The 21,064-nt window shown below is 37.7% G+C and overlaps 1 long non-coding RNA gene across 1 annotated transcript; it reads right to left on the reverse strand.

The window, feature by feature from the left end:
• Positions 1-2,562: 2,562 nt before the first annotated feature.
• Positions 2,563-20,662, reverse strand: LOC118498431. Its single transcript, XR_004900922.1, has 3 exons — positions 20,551-20,662; positions 7,669-7,674; positions 2,563-2,573 (listed from the first exon to the last, which is right to left on the reverse strand). It is a non-coding gene; the product is annotated as an uncharacterized LOC118498431 (long non-coding RNA).
• Positions 20,663-21,064: the final 402 nt, after the last annotated feature.

Consider the following 21,064-nt stretch of genomic DNA (forward strand, 5'->3'; position numbering starts at 1 on the left):
TGATCTTTATTTCATTTCTTCTACTCAGTTTGGGCTTTGTTGTTCTTTTTCAAGTTCCTTTAAATGTAAAGTTACATTTTTTATTTGAGGTTTTTGTTTGTTTGTTTCTTGAGATAGGCCTGTAATGCTATAAGTTTCCCTCTTAGGACTGCTTTCATTGTGTCCCATAGATTTTGAGTGGTTGTGTTCTCATTTTCATTTGTTTCAAGGTATCTTTTGATTTCTTCCTTGATCTCATTGTTAACCCATTTTTTGTTTAGTAACATGTTATTTAGCTTCTAAGTCTTCATGTAATTTTCATTTTTCTCCTTATGTATGATTTCTAGTGTCATACCAGCATGGTCAGAGAAGATGCTTGTTATGATTTCAACATTCTCAAATGTTTTGTGGCCTAAAATGTGGTCTACCCTAGAAAATGGTCCATGTGCACTGGAAAATTACATATATTCTGCTGCTTTAGGAAAAATGCTCTGAAGATATCAATTAAATCCACCTGGTCTAGCATGTCATTTAAGGCTGCCATTTCCTTGTTAATTTTCTCTCTGAAAGATCTATCCACTGATGTCAATGGGGTGTTGAAATTCCCTACTATGACTATATTACTGTCAATATCGCCCTTTATGTTCATCAAAATTTTCTTTACATTTTTCAGTGTTTTTTTGTTTGGTGCAAAAAGGTTTACAAGTGTTACATCCTCTTGTTGGATTGCTCCCTTTATCGCTCTGTATTATCCTTCTTTGTCTTATTATAGCCTTTGTTTTAGAGTCTATTTTGTCAGATATAAGTATTGGTACTCCATCTTTTTACCTTTCCATTTGCATGAAATATCTTCCCATCCCTTTACTTTTAGTCTGTGTGTATCTTTATTCTGAGGTGTGTCTCTGGTAAACAGTTTATATGTGGGTCATGTTTTCTTATCCCTTCAGCTACCCTGTCTTTTGATTGGAACATTTAAGCCATTTATATTAAAGTGATTATTGATAGGTATGAATTTCTTGCCATTGTATTCTTTTAAATATGTTCCTTCTCCTCCTCCTCCCCTTTCCTCCTCCTCCTCTCCTTCCTTCCTTCCTTCCTTCCTTCCTTCCTTCCTTCCTTCCTTCCTTCCTTTCTTTCTTTCTTTCTTTCTTCTTTCTTTCTTTCTTTCTTTCTTTCTTTTCTTCCTTCTTTCTTCCTTATTTTTCATCATCTTCTTCTTCCTCACCCTTTCACATTTCTTTTAATCTTGGCTTGGTGATAGCAACCCCCTTTTTCTTTTCTGGGAAGCTCTTTATTTCTCCTTCAATTTTAAATGGTAGCCTTGCTGGGTAACATAGTCTTGTTTGTAGATCCTTGCTTTTCATCATTTTGAATATTTCATGCCAATCCCTTCTGACTTGAAACGGCTTTGTTGAGAAATCAGCTGACCATCTTAAGTGAGCTCCCGTGTAGGTAACTAACTTTCTTTCTCTTCTTGACTTTATGATTCTCTCCTCATCTTCAACCTTTGCAATTTTAATTAGGATGTGTTTTGGTGTGGGCCTCTTTGGGTTCATTTTTGGGAGACTCTGTGATTCCTGGACTTGTGTGTCTTTTCCTCAAGAGATCAGGAAGTTTTGGGTCATTATTTCTTCAAATATGTTATCAGTCTCTTGCTCTATCTGTCTCTCTTCTGGTTCTCTATATGATGTAGTTGTTGTTACTCTTCTTGTTGTCCCAGAGGTCCATTAAACTCTCCTCATTTTTAATTTTTTTTCTTTTTTGTGCCGTACTTGAGTTTTTCTTTCTACCTAGTCTTCTAAATCACTGATTCAATACTCTGCTATATCCAACCCACAATTTATTCCCTCCAGTGTATTCTTTGTTTCACATATTGTATTCTTCATTTCAGGCTGCTTATTTTTTTATGGTTTCAATGTCCTTTTATGCTATTGCAATTCTCACTAAGTACCTTGTTGTTCTCACTAAGGTCCTTGAGCATCCTTATAACCATTTTCCTGAACTCCCTATGTGATAAGTTACTTGACTCTATTTCATTTATCTCTTTTTCTGGAGATTTCTCCTGTTCTTTCATTTAGGGCCCATTTCTTTGTCTCCCATTTTGGCTACCTCTTTGTGTTTGTTTCCATGTTAGATCTTTCTATGACTCCCAGTCTTTATGAATTGGCCTTATGTAGTAGATATCCTGGGGGGTCCAATGGTGCAGTCTCCTTGGGGCAATTTTATTTCCCCCAGTGGATGCCATATGAACAGGAATGTTCCACCTAAGAATGATGGTGTCTATGGTGTGGGAAAATGACAGCACAGGGATTCTAATGGCTGTCCTTTAGCTCTCTCCTGAGAGCCACCAACCCCAGACTCTCCTCATGTGACTCTTGTCTTACCTTCCCTTCCTTCTATGGATACCTAGGTGAGTGACTGTGAATGGAATTTTATTCACTGTCCATTTTAGAGGGTGCCTGGGGCCCTCACAGACAGAATACCTGCTGATTTTTAAAACCAGATATTATGTGGGTACCTCTTAATAGCTCTGGTGCTCTGAGCTCAAGAGCCTGGCTTGGAGTTGAGACCTCACACTTCTCATGGGGAACCCCCTGCAGAAGAGGTATCCCTCCAGAATCTCAGCTGCCACCTGTGAAAGTGGGATCAGCCCTTTTCGTATCTCCACCCTTCCTACCAGTCTCGATGTGGCTTCTTTTGTAAATCCTTGGTTGTAAGACTTCTTTTCAGCTAGTTTTCAGTTGTTTGTTCAGGGTGATTGTTCTGTAATTTAGATGTAATTCCAGTTTGGTCCTGGGTGGAGGTGAGTATATCTTCCACCTATACCATTGCCATCTTGGATCTTTAGGATAACTTTTGATGAGTGGAAGTCCTTTCTAGGTTTTAATGGAGTCTAATTCCACCGATCTTTTTTTGTGGTTTGTGCTTTCTATATATTCTTTAAGCATTTCTTTCCTACTTTTGAGGAATAAAAATGTTCTCTTATAAGTGCCTTTAAAAATAGGGTGTTTTTTCTCATTTACATTTAAATCTTTAGTCCACTTGAAAAGTATTTTATGTATATGGCATAAAATAAGAAACTCTTTTGTTTTCTGTTGCTGTGTAACAAACCACCACAAAACTTAATGGACTAAAAAAACAACTTTTTTTATCTCCCATGATTCTGGGAATTGAAGTTCATTTGGGTTGTTCTCACTTAGGGTCCCTCTTACAAAATAGTCAGATGGAGTTATTCTGGAGTAAACTAAGTCTTCTTTGGTCATATATACAATGCCTGAGTGAGCTGGTCTCACATCCTCTCTTTACCTGGTCTCTCTGGGTGACTGGCTTGGGTTCTTCACAGAAAAACAGTCTCAGAATAGTAAAACCTCTTATATGTTAGCTAGCTTCCCCCAGGGCAAGTGTTCCAACAGATAGGAAGTGGATAATGTCCGTTTTTAAAATTCCAAGCCTAGAAACTGGCACATATGCTATCATTCTTTCAAATCCTATTGTTCATAAAAGTCACACAGCCCTACCAAATTTTAATGGAAGAATAAATAGATCCCACCTCTACGTGAGGGGAGTTTTAAAGAAGTTGAGGTCATTTTTAATTGGCCACAGGATCCAAACTTATTTCTCCCTATATAGATAAACTATTGACTCACTAAAAGCTGCATAGAGTCACTAGCAACAAAAGACCACTTTAAACTATTTTAAAAGGAGATTTTTTCCCCACCAGCCAACATCTAGTTTGTGAGCTAGGCAATTTTCTTTCAAGTCTCTTAGTGTATGAGCAGGAGTATCTTTCTTTCCAGTTCACCTCTGTACTGGGGACATAACTTTTTGGAATCATAGTTTTATAAGAAAATAGGGATCTTATAGTAGATTTTCCACCTCATCAGGCCAGGTCTTTCTCTGTGGACCTCCATACCCAACAAAGTCATAAAAAACTGAAAGCTTGAATTCAGTTTTGTTAATGCACTCCAAACAAAGTGCGATAACTTCTCAGGGTTCCTGTGTTTGCTTTGTTTTTAACCTTCTCTGTTAACCTCTTATGTTCCTTACTTCTTTGACAACTCACTTATGATTAAATACACACACACAAATGGCACTGTTGAGCAAAATAAAAAAAAAATAATGAATGTTAGTGTTACGGAAATGAAATTTTTTCCTTTGCCTCTTCCACCATGTGAGAACAAAGTGAGAAAGTGACATCTGTGAACCATAAAGAGGTCCCTCACCATGCACCAAGTCTGCTAGCAGCTTGAACTTGGGCTTCCCAGCTTTTAAAATTGTAAGAAATAAATTTTTGATGTTTATAAGGTACTCAAATCTCCAGTATTTCATTAGAGAAGACTACATGGACTAAGAAAGTAGACAAGAACACACTCTCTGATATTACTTTCCATGTCTGCCTTTTCCTAGGTAGATAATTTTTGTCAAGTTACTTAATCCCTCAATTTAGTTACCTCATCTCTAAATGTAAGCAACTTATTGTAAAAAAAAAAGTATAAGCTTAGCCTTGGCATTTATTTGCCTGGTATTTAAGTACATAAAGATTAGCTGTAGTTATTGCTCTTATAATAATTATTAATATGAAATGAACCCTAGGAATGATAGTATAAGATCAGGGGTATTTATTATATGTACTACTTGATAGTTAATAGGAAGAAAATTGGTAGTTTTTACATGTTAAGATAACTAACTGACCTAAAATAATTGGATCAAAATGGCTGTAGCAAATTCCCTACATCTTTCAATAAAGACCACACTAAGTTCTTCACCTCACAAAGAGAAATAATGTAGTCTCTTATGAATAGTATTTATGAACAGAAAACGTTTTTATTAGCCTAGGTTTTCTTTCAACCATTATTGTATTTTGGCTAAGATTAAACAGTACTGCCCACCACATTCAGAGCAAGACCATAGAAATTAAGAAGAGTCCAATACATTTAAGACCATCTGTTGTATTTTTTCTTGATGAAGAAAGTGTTGACTGAGTTTTATTTATTATTTATCACCAATAGCCTTAGCAATTTAGATGCAATGATTAGACAATTACCTTTTGCATTTGAACTGAAAATAAAGAAGAAAGTGATTTAATTGCTAGTAATTTTTCCTTATTATACAAAAGCCCTTCCTTACTTCTTGGTGACATAATAACAGCCAGATAAAACAGTGATTTGGCACACAATAACTTGTTTTACTGCTTAAAAGCCAAACCATAAATCTCAAATGGCCTCATATAGCATATAAGCATAGGGTTGAAAACGGCATATTTTCAGTATTTTTTAAGAACAAAGAAGAAAAGGGATTTTTGGCAAGAGCTGAAATAAAGGAGATCTTTCTGTCCTCCCATTGTGTCCTTGTAGTAATGTGATCAACATGAGTAACACAAATCTGATTGAGTCCTCTTCCTCTAGCTTTCAGAACTTGTACATCTACCCCCATACTTGATCTCCTGTTATTATTGAAAGTGACTTGTTGTAATGACATTTTTGGGTGAGTAATTCTGTTTTTCTGGATGAAAGAGAGAAAAAAAACACAAAATACTCTAGTCTTGTTCTGTCCTTTGACTCCCAGCTGCTCCCAAGCAGATTACAGAGATCTAACATGTGTTTGATTAGAGAAATCTGGGGTATTGGGAAGGTCACACAATTTCTGGCAGCTTTCTTGTAAACTAAATCCAAGTAATTTATTCATGATGGCATCTATTTCAATTGTAGTGAGACAGAGTGAAAGAAAACATGGTCTTAACAGTGATTTAGAAAACAGAAATTCTTGGGTTTTGCTCCCAGCCTTAATGTTAACTACCTCTATCTCCTGGGTGTGTGTCCCAAAAGGGTACTCCAGGGATTAATTAGCTTCCTAAATGTTTTGAATGTGAAAATGTTCTAAATAAACATATGGCAGATTGAACTCATCAGAGGAGAAGAGAGAACCTGAATGGCGGGGGTAGTTATAGAATAGATTATTGAATGTCAGTTTATTCTTATTTTTAGAATGATAAAAAGAAAATATTTTTAAGGAGCACATTGCCTTATATAAGCTAAAGGGGGAGAATAAGGTTAAAAAACATCAAAAGTTAATAGAATAGTATGATCCATAACCACTGACTAGTGGTAGGGGGCTGAGTGAGGACGAGGGTGAACCATGTAATAATGCTGAGTAAGGCTCTGTGGCTAGAAAAAAAAAAAAAGAAAGCCAATCTTTCAAGAAATGAAATAGGACACTGATCTTTGGAGGCAGAGAGCATTGTGATACAGAAAGCAAGAGATAAGACTGAACAATTAGATGGATTTGTTCCAGAGGAAATAAGTCAGGAAGAAGAGGAAATAGATAATATTAATGTTGTAGGCAGATGGACAACCAATGTTACTTATCCAAAACAAAGGTGCAGATATGATGTGGTCAAAACAGAAGGGAGCGGTTGAAAATAAGATAAAAAAAATTGCACCTGTAAGATAATAAACTAGTCATAAAGTACTGCTTATCAGGTTGAAAAGCAAGAACACAGTGAAATGCTGAAGAGGTAGATGAGATGCCATAATGCAGTGCAAAATACAGTTTCAGTAAGGTATTACAATACAAAAAGAAAGAGAAATGGTACAATAACATGAAGAAAAGAAGAGGTACTGAAAATTAGATGGCAATGAGTGAGGGACAGGAGTTGGGACATTAGTGGAAGACATATGTAGTATAATAAGACTGAGTATGGGTCTTAGATATGCATGCTATCTAGGCTTTCAATTACAAAAGAGTTTAGAAGCAGGAATAGAACTGTTTATATGTATAGTTGGCTCATTGTACCTCAGTACCTCTTCCCCATAATTATTGATACTTTGGATGTCCAGTTTGCTTCTGCAGAATGAATGTGCACAGCTGCTCAGAATGCTCTGCTAATCATACTAGGCTGTCTGCTAAGAAACTAATGATTAGGAGGGAAGATGGCAGTAAGACAGGTGAGAGCAGAGTCCACTTCCTCCTTCACATGGGTGGAGCACCTAGCCGATTTTCTAAGGAACAGAGTGAACAGCCAACAGTATCTCAGCATATATGAAAATTGGAGGCCAAAATTGTAGAGGATATTGAAAAATCAGATGGTAAGGAGAGTGCTTTGAGACAATAAGGTCCCTGGGACCAGCACAGGGACCAGGGCGGCTGCAGCCCCAGGCCCAATGCCCACCGCATCTACTACAAGATTCTCAAAAGAGAGTCACGTCAACAGCTCTCTCCCCTACCAAACAATATTTGACCAGCACCAGGAGGGACCTGGATGTTTGAAGTTGCTGGGGGAATAAGGGCAAAAAGGCAAACACACAGGGGCAGTGTGTGTCCGCTGAGACTGTGGACGCAGGCTGGGAAGAGTTGGGCCGTGATGGGCCCTGACCCGGATAGTCCCGCATCTGGTTGGAGAGTTTGGCTGTGCAAGAGACCAGGCCCTTGTATGGAGTGGCAGGCTTGACCAGGAGGAATTTTTCAAAACGGAAAAGAAAAAAAGAAATACTCAGCAGCTGTTTTGAAATTCTTCCAGGGAAGCCAACCCCACCTCCCCAGCTGTACCCCACCAACCTCCATAGCCTCAGCTATAGGCCCACCACTGCTGCCAGGACCCGGACTGCACCCCTTGCCCTGGCCCCAGCGGCAGAGGGTGCCCAGTGACACCTGCAACCCCAGAGGTATGCCACCAACCCAGCTGCCTCCCACCCTGCCCTGCCCCCACTGCTGCTGCTGCAGCTGAGCACTCACACCCTAAACCCTAGGACAGTACGCGCCCTAACCCGTCGCCCAGTTCCAGTTTCACTCCAGCAGCAGAGACTGAACGCTGATGCCAGCAGCCCCGATTGTGGAGTGAGCCTGACCCCGCCAAACAAGCTGCCTCCGCAGCTGTGGTGGAGGCTGTGCACTCAGGACCCGGACTGCACCCCTTGCCCTGAGGCAATTGAGGTCCACAGGGTGGTGCACACCCAGAACCCTGGCCCAGCACCTGCGGGTCCTGTCCCAACAGCAGAGGCCAAGATCTCATGCCTGCAGCCCCAGCGACTCAGTGTGCCTGACCCCGCCATGTGGAGGCACCTGCTGCCCAGACACACCAATCCCCCTTCAGCTTGCTGCAGCAAGGAAGACAAGCAGAATTGGTTTGACTTCTTTAAAGCCAGCAGGATGCTTCCATGTTTTCTTTTTTTTCTAATTCCTTCTTCCTTTCTCTGCTTCTTTCCTTTTCCTTCCTTCCTTTCTTCCTTTTTTAATTCCTTCTCACTTCCTTCTTTTTTTAATTTTTAATTTTTATTTTTAATTCCTTCTTCCTTTCTTTCCTTCTTTCCTTTCTATTCCTTCTTCCTTTCTTTTTTTAATCCCTTCTTAGTTCTTTCCCATTTTTTCTTTTTTTTTATTCCCAAAAGTGAGATGATAAAACTTGGAATTATGAAAGGACCAGAGTTAGGCCCAAAGAGGGGTCATCCCAACAACGGAGACAATGAGACAAATTTCACTTTTCTACTCCAGAGAACTTGCAAGCCATTGGATATTGGTATTTGCCACGCCCTCTTCCAACCATGTTTTTTGACAAGGTCAGAACATGGAAAGAGGGAATTCAAGGAATCCATCTTCTTGGAAGAGAGCATGGCATACAAAGGGGGGCAGTAATTTTCCTGGGGATTGCTCTTAATAATTTCCTTGCTAATATTAATCATGGTCTTACTTTATACCCTGATTCCCATAAGAACAGGCCATGAGAAGAAAAAGTCTCGAAGTGAGTCAACGATTAACTTTGAGGGAAATTCTGAAGGGACAAATAGTTCTCCCTAGACTATTGAATCATGCCCAAATTGTTTTAAACAAGGTGTTTATAAACCTGAGTAAGAAATTATCCCCGATTGTTCCCATAAAAGAATTCATGAATTAGTTACAACAGGCTGAATTATTGGCGGACTTTCCCATGCCTGTTCCTTACCCATAGATACAAAGAGTCTTTCAAGAAAACAAGAAAAAAATATATATAGACCCCTACCCACAGCCCAGAGATACCCCTGGGTAGCATATTGGATTAATGGCAAATTATGATATCCCCCAAAAGAAGTTAATAGTCTCCAGAGGGCTCCAGATCCCCCATTGCCTTATACAGGAGCATATAATGAGGGTGGCATTAGAATGGTCAATAAGGATGGAGTTCAAGTGCCTTATAATAGTCTAAATTTCATGGAAAGGCTAGCTTGAAGCAGACCTCCCTGGTGTTTATTAACTAAGGAACAAAAAAGGTTTACTGTAGCTGGATTTCCTGTTTATCTCTCCTTACATGTTTGTTTTGGTGATTAAAAGGTGGTGGGATTGTTAGACACCAGTATCTCAGGTTTATTAATTTGCATATTTTCAATGAAGTTGTACAAAATAATTTCTTAACCAGAGAACAAAATCCCCTCTAATGAAATAGCCCCTGAATGGCTAAAAGTTGTTGGACTAACAGCCCCTCCTTTACCTTGAATAGGAATATATATCAAGTAGAATTAGACAGGCAAAGAAATAAGAAAAGCTGGTTAACTATTACAAACTAAGCATGTAGAAACAGTTACCAGGGAGTCAGATGACAAATTCTGAGAACTTTAGTAAATAATAAGACATTCAAACTCTGTACGTACAGCTATTTCTAATGGTCTGATCTATGGCTCTCCTGGTCAAAACAATCTCTGTTTAATATAACTGAATCTATGGAAACTTTTGTACTTTTCCTGGATACCTTTGTATTAATTTTTTCCTGCTTCACCTAATCGCAAATGTTAATCACTACCAAAAATGAAAGTATAAAAACCTGCTTGTACTTGCAATAAATGGAACAGAGCATCACTGTACTCTGAGGTGTGTTGTCGTCTGTCTCCCGTCGCCGACGCCTTACCCACTTTTCAGGAACCCCTGGACCTAGCTGCGGCTGGACCGCAGCAGGTATTGTTATTATTTTTTATTATTTTTACATTTTTCATTTTTATTAGTATTTTTTATTTATCTTTTTTCCATCTAGTCTTCTTCACTTGATTTGTCAAATTGCATTGTTTGACTGGTTTCCCTTGTTCTCTCTTTCTTAGTGTATTTTTAATTTTCTGTCTTTCACTTCACTTGTGTCCCAATAGCACACTACTCTAGGTCCTATACTTCCTATTCTTGTTACTGAGGTAACATAGATTCTGTCCAATGATTGTTGCTCCATTACTATTGTAAATAATTGCTGTTCCATACAACTGTAAATACTGCACAACGCCACTCCTGGATCTTAGCTCACTTCACTGTATTGGCAACTTTATTACTATTGTGGTTAACGCTATTCTGTCACACACTACACATATTTTCTATTATTTATTCTCTTTTTATCTCATAATCTGACTTCTCACAAGCTCACTGCTTTCTAGATCCAACTCACAATCCTTTCCTGCTCCAACAAAAGTCTTATCTTTTTTCACCCCTTTCTAAAAAGTGGCTAGTTAGGTGAAATATCAGTCTTAAAACTATACATATTAAAAAGATTTCCTATCTCTTCTCTGAGGGTTGGTACTTTAAATACCATATAATATATTCCCACTGTATTAAACCATTTTGCCTTCCCCCTCCAACTAAACACAAACAAACAATGGGAAGACAAAGAAACAATCCCCAAATGAAAGGAAAAAAGGAAGCTTCAGAAAGAATGCTAAATGAAACAGAGGCAACTCAACTATCAGATATTGAGTTCAAAGCAATGGTTATAAGGAAGCTCAATGAGCTCACAGAGAATTACCAAAAACTACAGGGAAACTACAATGAACTCACTTCAAACTATATCAACATGAAAAAGAAAATAGGAACTATCAACAAGGGCCAAAAGGAAATTAAGAATACAATTTCTGAACTGAAGAACACAGTAGAACCAATTGAAAGCAGGCTATGTGAAGCTGAGGATAAAATCAGCAAGCTGGAAGACAAGGTAGAAAGAAACACCCAGAAAAAGAAAGAAAAGGATAAGAGACTCAGAAAGAATGAAGAGGGGTTAAGGGAAATGCAGGACAACATGAAACATTACAATATCCATATAATTGGGATACCAGAAGGAGAAGTAAAAGAGCAAAGCATAGAAAACCTATTTGAAAAGGTAACAATGGAAAACTTCCCTACTTTCATGACAGGAAAATTCACACAAATCCAAGAAACACAGACAGTCCCAACCGAGAGGAACACAAAGAGGTCCATTTCAAGACACAGCATAATTAAAATGACAAAATTCCAAGATAAAGAGAGACTCGTGAAGGCAGCAAGGGAACATCCGGAAGTGACATACAAGGAAGCCCCAATAAGGCCAAGCAGCCCACTTCTCAGTGGAAATGCTCCAAGCCAGAAGGGATTGGCAAGGAATATTCTAAGTAATGAAAACCAAAGGCCTGCAACCAAGACTACTCTATCCAGCAAGGATCTCAATTAAAGTAGAAGGCCAAATAAGAAGCTTCCAGGGCAAAAGAAGCCTCAAAGAATAAACCTCCTTGAAACCAGCTCTGCAAGAGTTGCTAAAGGGTCTGCTTTAAGAATGGAAAGAACAATAGTGAGATAGAGAGGAACTAAAGGTATGAAAAAATGGCAATGAGTAAGTACCTATCAATACTAACCTTAAACATAAATGGATTAAATGCTCAAATAAAAAAAACATAGAATAGCCGAATGGATAGAAAAGCATGATCCACACATATGCTGCCTAAAAGAGACCCACCTCGGGACAAAAGACCTACACAGACTGAAAGTGAAGGGTTGAAAAGAAATATTCCAAGCAAGTGCACAGGAAAAAAAAAAAGCCAGGGTAGCAATACTCATATCAGACAAAACAGACTTCAGAAAGCAGGCCAGAAAAAGACACCCAGAAGGTCACTTCATAATACTTAAGGGAAGAATCCATCAACAAGACATAAACTGTGGAAATATATATTCACCCAACATAGGAGCACCCAAATATATAAGAAAAATCTTGGAGGATTTCAAGAAATGTATAGGCAGCAACACACTTGTATGAAGAGGACTTAACACCCATTTAAATAAAAAGATAGATCTTCCAAACAAAACATCAAAAAGGATATTAAAACATTAAACCATGTCTTGGATCAAATGCACTTAATTGATATATGTATATATATAGCCTTTCATCCCAAATAAGCAAAATACACATTCTTTTCAAATGCACATGGAATATTTTTAAAGATAGATCACATGATAGAACACAAAAGAAGCCTCAACAAATTCAAGAAAATGGAAATCATATCAAGCATTTTCTCCGACCAAAGGGACTGAAACTAGAAACCAAGCTCAAGGAAAAAAACCAAAAACATTCAAACTCATAGAGATTGGATAGCATACTATTAAACAATGAATGGGTCAAGAATGAGATTAAGGGAGAAATCAAAAAGTTTCTGGAAAAAAAATGAAAATGAACTCACAACAACCCAAAACTTATGGTACACAATGAAGGCAGTCCTGAGAGGGAAGTTAATAGCAATACAGGCCTACCTAAAAAATATATAGAAACATTTAAAATAAATAATTTAATCCTACACCTACAAGAACTCGAGGAACAACAACAAAGACAGACCAAAGCAAGTGGAAGGAAGGAAATAATCAAGATCAGAGCAGAATTTGATATCATAGAGACTAAAAACACAATTCTAAGGAACAATAAATCGAGGAGCTGCTTCCTTGAACAGATAAACAAAATCAACAAGCCTTTAAGCAGACTCATCAAGAAAAAAAGAAAGAGGACCCAAATAAACACAATCACAAATGAAACAGGAGAGATTACAACTGATACCATGGAAATACAAAGGATTATAAGAAATTAGTATGAAGAACTATACGTCAAGAAATTTGAAAATTTAGGTGAAATGGACAAATTTTTAGAAAAATATAATCTTCCAAAACCGAATGAAGAAGAAGCAGAAAGCCTGAACAGACCAATAATCACTGATGAAATTGAAGCCGTAATCAAAAAGCTTCTGACACACAAAATTCCTGGACAAGACAGTTTCAAAAGACAATTTTACAAAACATTTAAGGAACAGCTAACCCCTGTTCTTCACAGATTATTCCAAAAAAATCCAAGAAGATGGAAGATTCACAAAGTCTTTTTAGGAAGCCAGCATCATCCTAATCCCAAAACCAGACAAAATCATAACAAGGAAAGAAAACTTCAAGCCAATATCACTGATGAACATAGACACTAAATTCCTCAACAAAATATTGGCAAACCATATCCAGCAATCCATGAAAATAATCATACAACATGATCAAGTGGGATTCATCCCAGGGATGCAAGGATGGTACAATATTCAGTAATCAAGAAACATAATACACCACATAAACAAAACAAAAGACAAAAATCACATGATCATATCCATAGATGTGGAAAAAGTATTTGATAAAGTACAGTACCCATTTATGATAAAAACACTTAGCAATGTAGGAATAAAGGGAGTGTTCCTCAACATAACAAGGGCCATATATGAGAGACCTACAGCCAACAATCATATTCAATGGGGAAAAACCTAGAGCTTTCCCACTAAGATCAAGGACAAGACAAGGATGCCCACTTTCACCACTCCTATTCAACATAGTATTGGAAGTCCTAGGCACAGCAATCAGACAAGAAAAAAAGATAAGAGGCATCCAAATTGGAAAGGAAGAAGCAAAATTGTCATTGTTTGCAGATGACATGATAGTGTACATAGAAAACCCTATGGACTCCACCAAAAAGCCATTCAACCCAATAAGTGAATGTGGCAAAAGAGTGGGATACAAAGTCAGTATTCAGAAATCAAAGGCATTTTTGTATACCAATTATGAAATATCAGAAACAGAATTCAGGGAAAAAAATCCCATTTGATATATCAACAAGAAAAATAAAGTACCTAGAAGTAAACTTAACCAAAGAGGTAAAAGACTTGTACTCAGAAAACTATACAACACTGAAGAAAGAAATTAGGGAATACACAAAACAAATGGAAGCACATACCATGCTGATAAATTGGAAGAATTAACATTATCAAAATGTCCATACTACCCAAAGCAATTTATAGATTCAATGCAATACCTATTAAAATATAAATGACATAGTACACAGATAAAGAACAAACATTTCAAAAATTTATATGGAACCAAAAACTACCCTGAATAGCTGCAACAATTTTGAGAAAAAAGAACAAAGTAGGAGAAATCAAAGCACCTGACATCAAACTGTATTGCAATGCCACTGTAATCAAAACAGCCTAGTACTGGCATAACAAAAAGACACACAGATTAATGGAACAGAATAGAGAGCCCTGAAATAAACCCAAGTCTCTATAGTCAATTAATATTTGGTAAAGGGAGAAGAAGCATAAAATGGAGCAAAAATAGCCTCTTTAACAAATGGTGTTGAGTGATCTCGACTACTACATAGAAAAAAATGAAACTCGATCACCAACTTACAAAATACATAAAAAGAAATTCAAGGTGGATAAAAGACTTAAATATAAGTTGTGACATCATAAAAGTCCTAGAGGAAAACGTTGGCAGGAAAATCTCAGACATCCCACCCAGCAACATCTTCACAGATATGTCTCCTAAAGCAAGGCACATAAAGGAAAGAATAAACAAACGGAACTTCATCAAATTAAAAAGCTTATGCATGGCCAAAGAAAACAGCATTAAAATGAAGAGAGAACCAACTGTAAGGCAAAACATATTTTCCAATGATACCTCCAATAAGGGTTTGATCTCAAAAATATATAAAGAGCTCACACAACTCCACTCCAGGAAGACGAAAAAAACTCGATTAAAAAATGGACAACTGACTTGAACAGACAATTCTCCAAGGAGGACATACAGAGGGTCCAGAGACAAATTAAAAGATGCTCAACATCACTAGCCATCAGGGAGATTCAAATTAAAACCACAATGAGATACCACTTCACACCAGTCAGAATAGCCATTATAAAGAAATCAACTAACAAGTGTTGGAGAGGATGTGGAGATAAAGGAACCCTATTGCACTGTTGGTGGGAATGTGGACTGGTATAGCCACTGTGAAAAACAGTATGGAATTTACTCAGAAAACAAAAAATGGAACTGCCTTTTGACCCAGCAATTCCACTGCTGACATTATATCCTAAGAACCATGAAACACCATTCCAAAAGACCCTATACACCCCAATGTTCATAGCAGCACGATTTACAAAAGCCAAGTGCTGGAAGCAACCCAAGTGCCCATCAGCAAATGAGCAGATCAAAAAACTATGGTATATTTACCCAGTGGAATACTATGCAGCAGAGAGAAAGAAGGAGCTTCTACCCTTTGTGACAGCATGGATGGAACTAGAGAGCATTATGCTAAGTGAAATGAACCAGGTGGTGAGGGACAAATACCATATAATCTTACCTTTAAGTAGAACATAATCAACAAAAGAAAAAAAGCAAGCAAAATATAACCAGAGCCATAGAAATTAAGAACAATTTTATGATACCCAGAGGGGAGGGAGGAGGGAGCAGTGTGAAGAAGGGTTTTCAGGAACTACTACAAAGGACACATGGAAAAAACCTGGAGGGAGGATGGAAACAGGGGGGGAGGTGGGTTTGGCTGGGGTCGGGGGGAGTGGTTGGGGGAAACTGCAGACAACTGTAATTGAACAACAATAAAATAATTATTAAAATAAAGAAAATAATGATCACAGCTTGCATACCTTATTAAGATGACAATTGCCATAATTCTCCATTATTTCTTTTAGGGTAGTAATTCTATCCAGTAAGTTCATAGCTTTGAGAAAATCCACTTCATTGACATGAATCATGTAATTCAAGCTTTAAAATTTGACTGGGATTTCAAAGTGAAAGCCTTGTGATGAGCTTTTCTTTGCTTATTTTTATTTTATACTAAGTTTGACCTGAAGATACTTAAAGTGCATTTCTTAAAACCCAGATTATAAAATTATTGGTAATTTATCTAGTTACTTGTGAATTGGCTAGATAAAAGTCATAAAGCATATTTACATAATAAAGTTTCAAAATCCCTAAGAAAATATTTATTTGCAGTATCCAGACCAAGATTTTGTGTGCAAGATCACCAAGTACCCCACATGGATTTTAGGCACAGGCTGTTATTAAGTACTTCATGGCTTCATTGCCAGCTCAGGTTCACTGATTTATGCTACCTGAGCTCCTTGATTCACAAAATATTGGGGACTTAGTTTGGAATAAAGTTACTCCTTTAAGTGTTTTCCAAGTGTTTAATTCTGGCCCCACACGTAAGTTACTCCAACTAGGCACTCAACATTTACCTATCTATCTATTTCAAAAACTTGCTTGATATATCGTGTATTACTATTTCAAATAATTTCTTCAATATAAAAGTTAATAAATACTCACTGAAGAAAATAAAATATACAGAGAACCACACACACACACAAAAAAAAAAAAACAAAGCAAACACAAAAGACATGAATAGATATTTTTCCACAGAAGACATACAAATGGCCAACAGGTACATGAAAAGATGTTCAATTATCACTGATCATCAGGGAAATACACATAAAAATATCATGAAGTATAACCTCATACTCATCGAGATGGCCACAAAAAATGGAAATGACAAGTGTTGATGAGGATGTGAAGAAACTGGAATCCTTGTGTATTGTTAGTGAGAATATAAGATCGCACAGTGCTATGGAAAGCATTATGGACTTAAACTTACAAAATTAATAATGGAATTACCATATGATCCAGCAATCTCATTCCTGTGTATATATGTGAAACAATTGAAAGCAGGATCTCAAAGAGATATTTTCACACCTATGTTCATTGTAGCATTATTCATAATACCCAAGAGGTGGAAGCAACCCAAATATGTATCAGTGTATGAATAAATAAAGAAAATGTGATATATACATACAATGGAATATTGTTCAACTTTTAAAAGGGGAATCTTGCCATGTGCTACAACATGGATGAAACTTAGGAGTGTTATTTTAAGTGAAATAACCCAATAACAAAAACACAAACATTGTATGATTTCACTTATACAAAAGATCTAAAGTAGTCAAACTTACAGAAACAGAAAATGAAATGGTGGTTACCAGGGGTTGGGAAGAGTGGAAAGGGGGAGTTGTTCATTGAATATAGAGTTTTAGGGTTTTTTTTTAAGATTTTATTTATTTATTTTTTAGAGAGGGAAGGGAGGGAGATAGAGAGAGAGAGAAACATCAATGTGTGGTTCCTGGGGGTCATGGCCTACAACCCATGTATGTACCCTGACTGGGAATCGAACCTGCGACACTTTGGTTCACAGCCCACGCTCAATCCACTGAGCTACACCAGCCAGTAAATATAGAGGTTTAGTTTTACAAGGTGAAAATGTTCTAGAGATCTGTTGCACAACAACGTGAATACAGTTGACATTACTGTAACATACACTTAAAAATGGTTAAGATGATAAATTTTTCAACCAAATGAAAAACTTTTTTAAAAAGAGGAAGAAAAAGCTTAAAAAGTGCTTGTCTATTGGTGCTTACAGACTTGGCTGAGCCTAGACATTACCAAGATGTAAATGAGTCTAGGCTGATCTACTGGAGGATACTAGACCATATCTCAGCAGAGAGTTAAGTAGCCATCTGAGCTGCTTAACCAGTCACCAGCCAACTCAGCACCCAATCAGAGGCACATGCATGAACCACAGCAAAGATCAGTTAGTTGGGCCTGACCCAGATCAGCAGGAGCATCCAGGTGAAAACAGCCCAAATTGTTGGTCAACATATTTTTGAGCTTAATAAATGGTTGTTGTTTGGAGGGGAGGGGCGGACAAAGAGAACCAGAAGTGATTCAAAATTCTTGCACTTAGAGGGGCCCAATCATGAATTTATATGTTGTATGTATATTTATTATGTACATTAGAGTATTCTATTATGTGTTTTCACCTTTATTTATTTAATCCCAATGCCTTGTTGTGGGGCATTTAGCTTGTTTTCAATATTGTGATATTGAAAAATAGTGCTGAGATGAGCACTTTTTGGATATATCTTACATACAAACATGATTGTTTTCTTAGGATGGTTAGACATTGAATATCTGGGTGATAGCTATAAATTAAATTACTCAGATGTCTTAAAAGCATTAACTGAGTTATTTTTAATATAAAGGAGCAAATTTTCTTTTCGCATCTTATCACCAAATTACAACAATATTTTTGAAACCTAGCATTGTCTAGCTGTAAAAGTCATTTGATTAACTACATCAAGAGAGCACCTCAAGAGAGAAATTTACAGGCAATGAAAATAGATATTAGTTGGTAGATTCTTATTACAGATAAGAAACACAAATGCAACCAAAATGGAAAATAAATTTATTGCTACTGTTTCAATGTTTGCCTGGTCTATAAAATGTAGCATATTTTTCAATGCCTTGGTAAAAAGCAGCACATACTTGATTGAGAAACCGGATGCTAAGAGTTTTATATGTTAATAATGCTATGAGATCCACTAAGTTGTTTGTACATAAAAGCTCCCCAAACATTTAGGTTTATACATACTCTTGAAGAAATAATATTAAGGTTGATTTGTTGTCCATCGCCATCTATTTTAAATGCCAGCCAACCTGTGAATGGTTCATCAGAAGGCCATTCAGCTAAAGACTATCATTGAAATGGCATGAACCAACATCTTGGCTAAATATTTTGGAATTCAAGCAAAGAAAAAAATACTTGCCCTTTCCACCTAAGGGGAATATATGAGTAGGACCCCAAAAAAGCCAGAATGTATTTATAAAAATTGTGTATTTATTCTTACACGTTTAAACTTTAGTCACCTTCAAAGTACTCTCCATTTGATGCAGTACACCTATCAAGACATTTTTTCCATGGCTCAAAACAGTTTTTGAACTTGATTTTGATGCCTTTTAGTGTTTCTGCTGTTTTTTGTTTCACCTCTTCCACATCAGTAAAACATTTCCATTTGAGGACTTTTTTAACTGGGAAACAAAAACACAGTTGCTCAGGGCAAGATCTGGTGAATAGGAAGGGTAGGGTGTGGGGGGTCATGTCATTTTTGTTCAAAAACTGCTGAACACTCAGTTCAGTGTGGTATGGGCAGCTGTGCTCATAAATCACCCATCATGAAATGGACAAAAGCATTGAAAGAGTCTTCAAAAAAATCACTGAATCCAAACGCAGCCTTTCACAACAATGCCAGCTGGTACACTGATATAGAAGGGTTCCTAGAACACTCATATAGTGAAGGAAGCCTGTACTACAAGGGGCCCTGCCCATCAGAAGATAATTCTGGATTTCTTCGGGTCCTCCCCTCTTAGATGTGTAGTCCCCGATGCACCCTGCAATGCAAGTATAACCTAGTTCTTATATACACCTGTGCATGAGGGAAAAAAAAAGAAGTATTTCCTTAGGCAGACTAGAATGCTTAGCTTGTGCCCAACATGATAGATTAGGACGTTTGAATGAAGTTCAATAATGGGTGACTTCCTTGTTGACTGAAATGGGGGGGGCAATTCTATATGCATAATATTAAGTTGCCATCAATAACATAATTAGTGGACAGTTGTTGGTAATTCTCTGCACAAATTCTTTTCAGAATTAGCAGAAATTTAAATCATTGTGTAGGCAACCAATAACTAAACCTCCAAGTCAATCTCTGGGCCTCAGATTTTACAACAGGCTGCCTAGGAAATAGCTATTTCTATAAAGTTACAGAAGCAAGACAGTGAATGACACAATCCATACACACAAGGTTTCCCTTTATAATTCCTGGAGTGTGTATGAGTGTTGGAGGACGGTCAGTATGTATGACTAGAAGAGAATCTCCAATATTATAACAGTTGGGGAAAACAGTCTCAAGAAAACTCTCTCCACTGCTGCTCCCTGAACTTCATACACAAAGCAAATGAATCTTGTGAAATTCTAACAATGGAGCCAAGTCAGAGTGAAATTGAGCACTGAGGACAAATTTAAAAATATACTATTACTGTATTTTGGTAATTGTTAAAATAATTTTTGGTAGTCACCATTGGGATCTGGAACCTGCTCCTTCCCACTCCTCCACCTTAAAAAGGTTTGTTGATGCAGTGCTATGAATGTAACACGGAACAGGCTGAGAGGCCCTAAGGCACTCCCCAAAAAAGCCTAGTTTGGAGGCTGGGAAAAGCAGCAGCACAGGAATTGAGATTATTTTGCATATCAATAACATCAGGCTAGCTTCTCAGCCTGAGCAGGGCCAGGGAGATGGGCATGACTTTGGCCCATGATGTAGCTAGGAGGCAGCTCCCCCTGGTTACAATGTCTAGGTCTGCGGGAGAGCTTGCTGATGGTTTGCTCCACTCCATGGGGCCATGCCTGCCCAGACTAACTATGGCAGCCAAGAAAGGCAGAGAATACAGGAGTGCTAGCAGGTGTAACCAATAGTGGGAGGAGTTGGAAATGGGGTTACGGAGGAGGTTACAGGATGGGATTTAAACAAAAAGTAGGCTTTTGTTTAAATAAAAGGGGTGAAAGGACTCTCTTTGGTGGGCCATGAGGAGGTGCCACATGTTTTTGGATTAAGAACTGGAGATTGCAGCAACACAGCTGATGGTGCTGGGAACCACAGGAGTCCTGCCCAGCAGAGCACAGATGACCGAGAGGAACCAGGAGAAGTGAGCTGTAGACTTCTGTTTTTTTTTCTTCTGGAAGACGGTACTTATGACTGTCATGCTCTGAGACGGGCCTGACTGGGCAGAGCCGGTGGGGGGTGGGGCAGGACTGTGTGTTTGTGAGTGTATCTTTATTTCTAAAGGGAGTGAGCTTTAAGAGTAGAATTCCACAATTTATCTAAACCTGCGTAACTTTTAGTTAAGTATTTCCTTTCCTTTTTACCAAACTCTGGCATTAGAAGCCACAATACCTACTGGCGGTGGGCAAAGAAGAACCATAGTACAAAAGGACCCCTGGGGGGAGCGGGCTGTTTCTATAGCATGAAGAGTAGTTTGACTCTTAGAAGAATAGGAACATTTATTTTTTCTCTTCTGTTTGTAGAGTATTGCATGAGTTTTGCAGAGAGCACTGATGAAAGAAATGGTTCAAATCCCTATTTGGTCT

This window comes from Phyllostomus discolor, chromosome X (assembly GCF_004126475.2).
Source record: "Phyllostomus discolor isolate MPI-MPIP mPhyDis1 chromosome X, mPhyDis1.pri.v3, whole genome shotgun sequence".
In the NCBI taxonomy this organism is placed as follows: Eukaryota; Metazoa; Chordata; class Mammalia; order Chiroptera; family Phyllostomidae; genus Phyllostomus; species Phyllostomus discolor.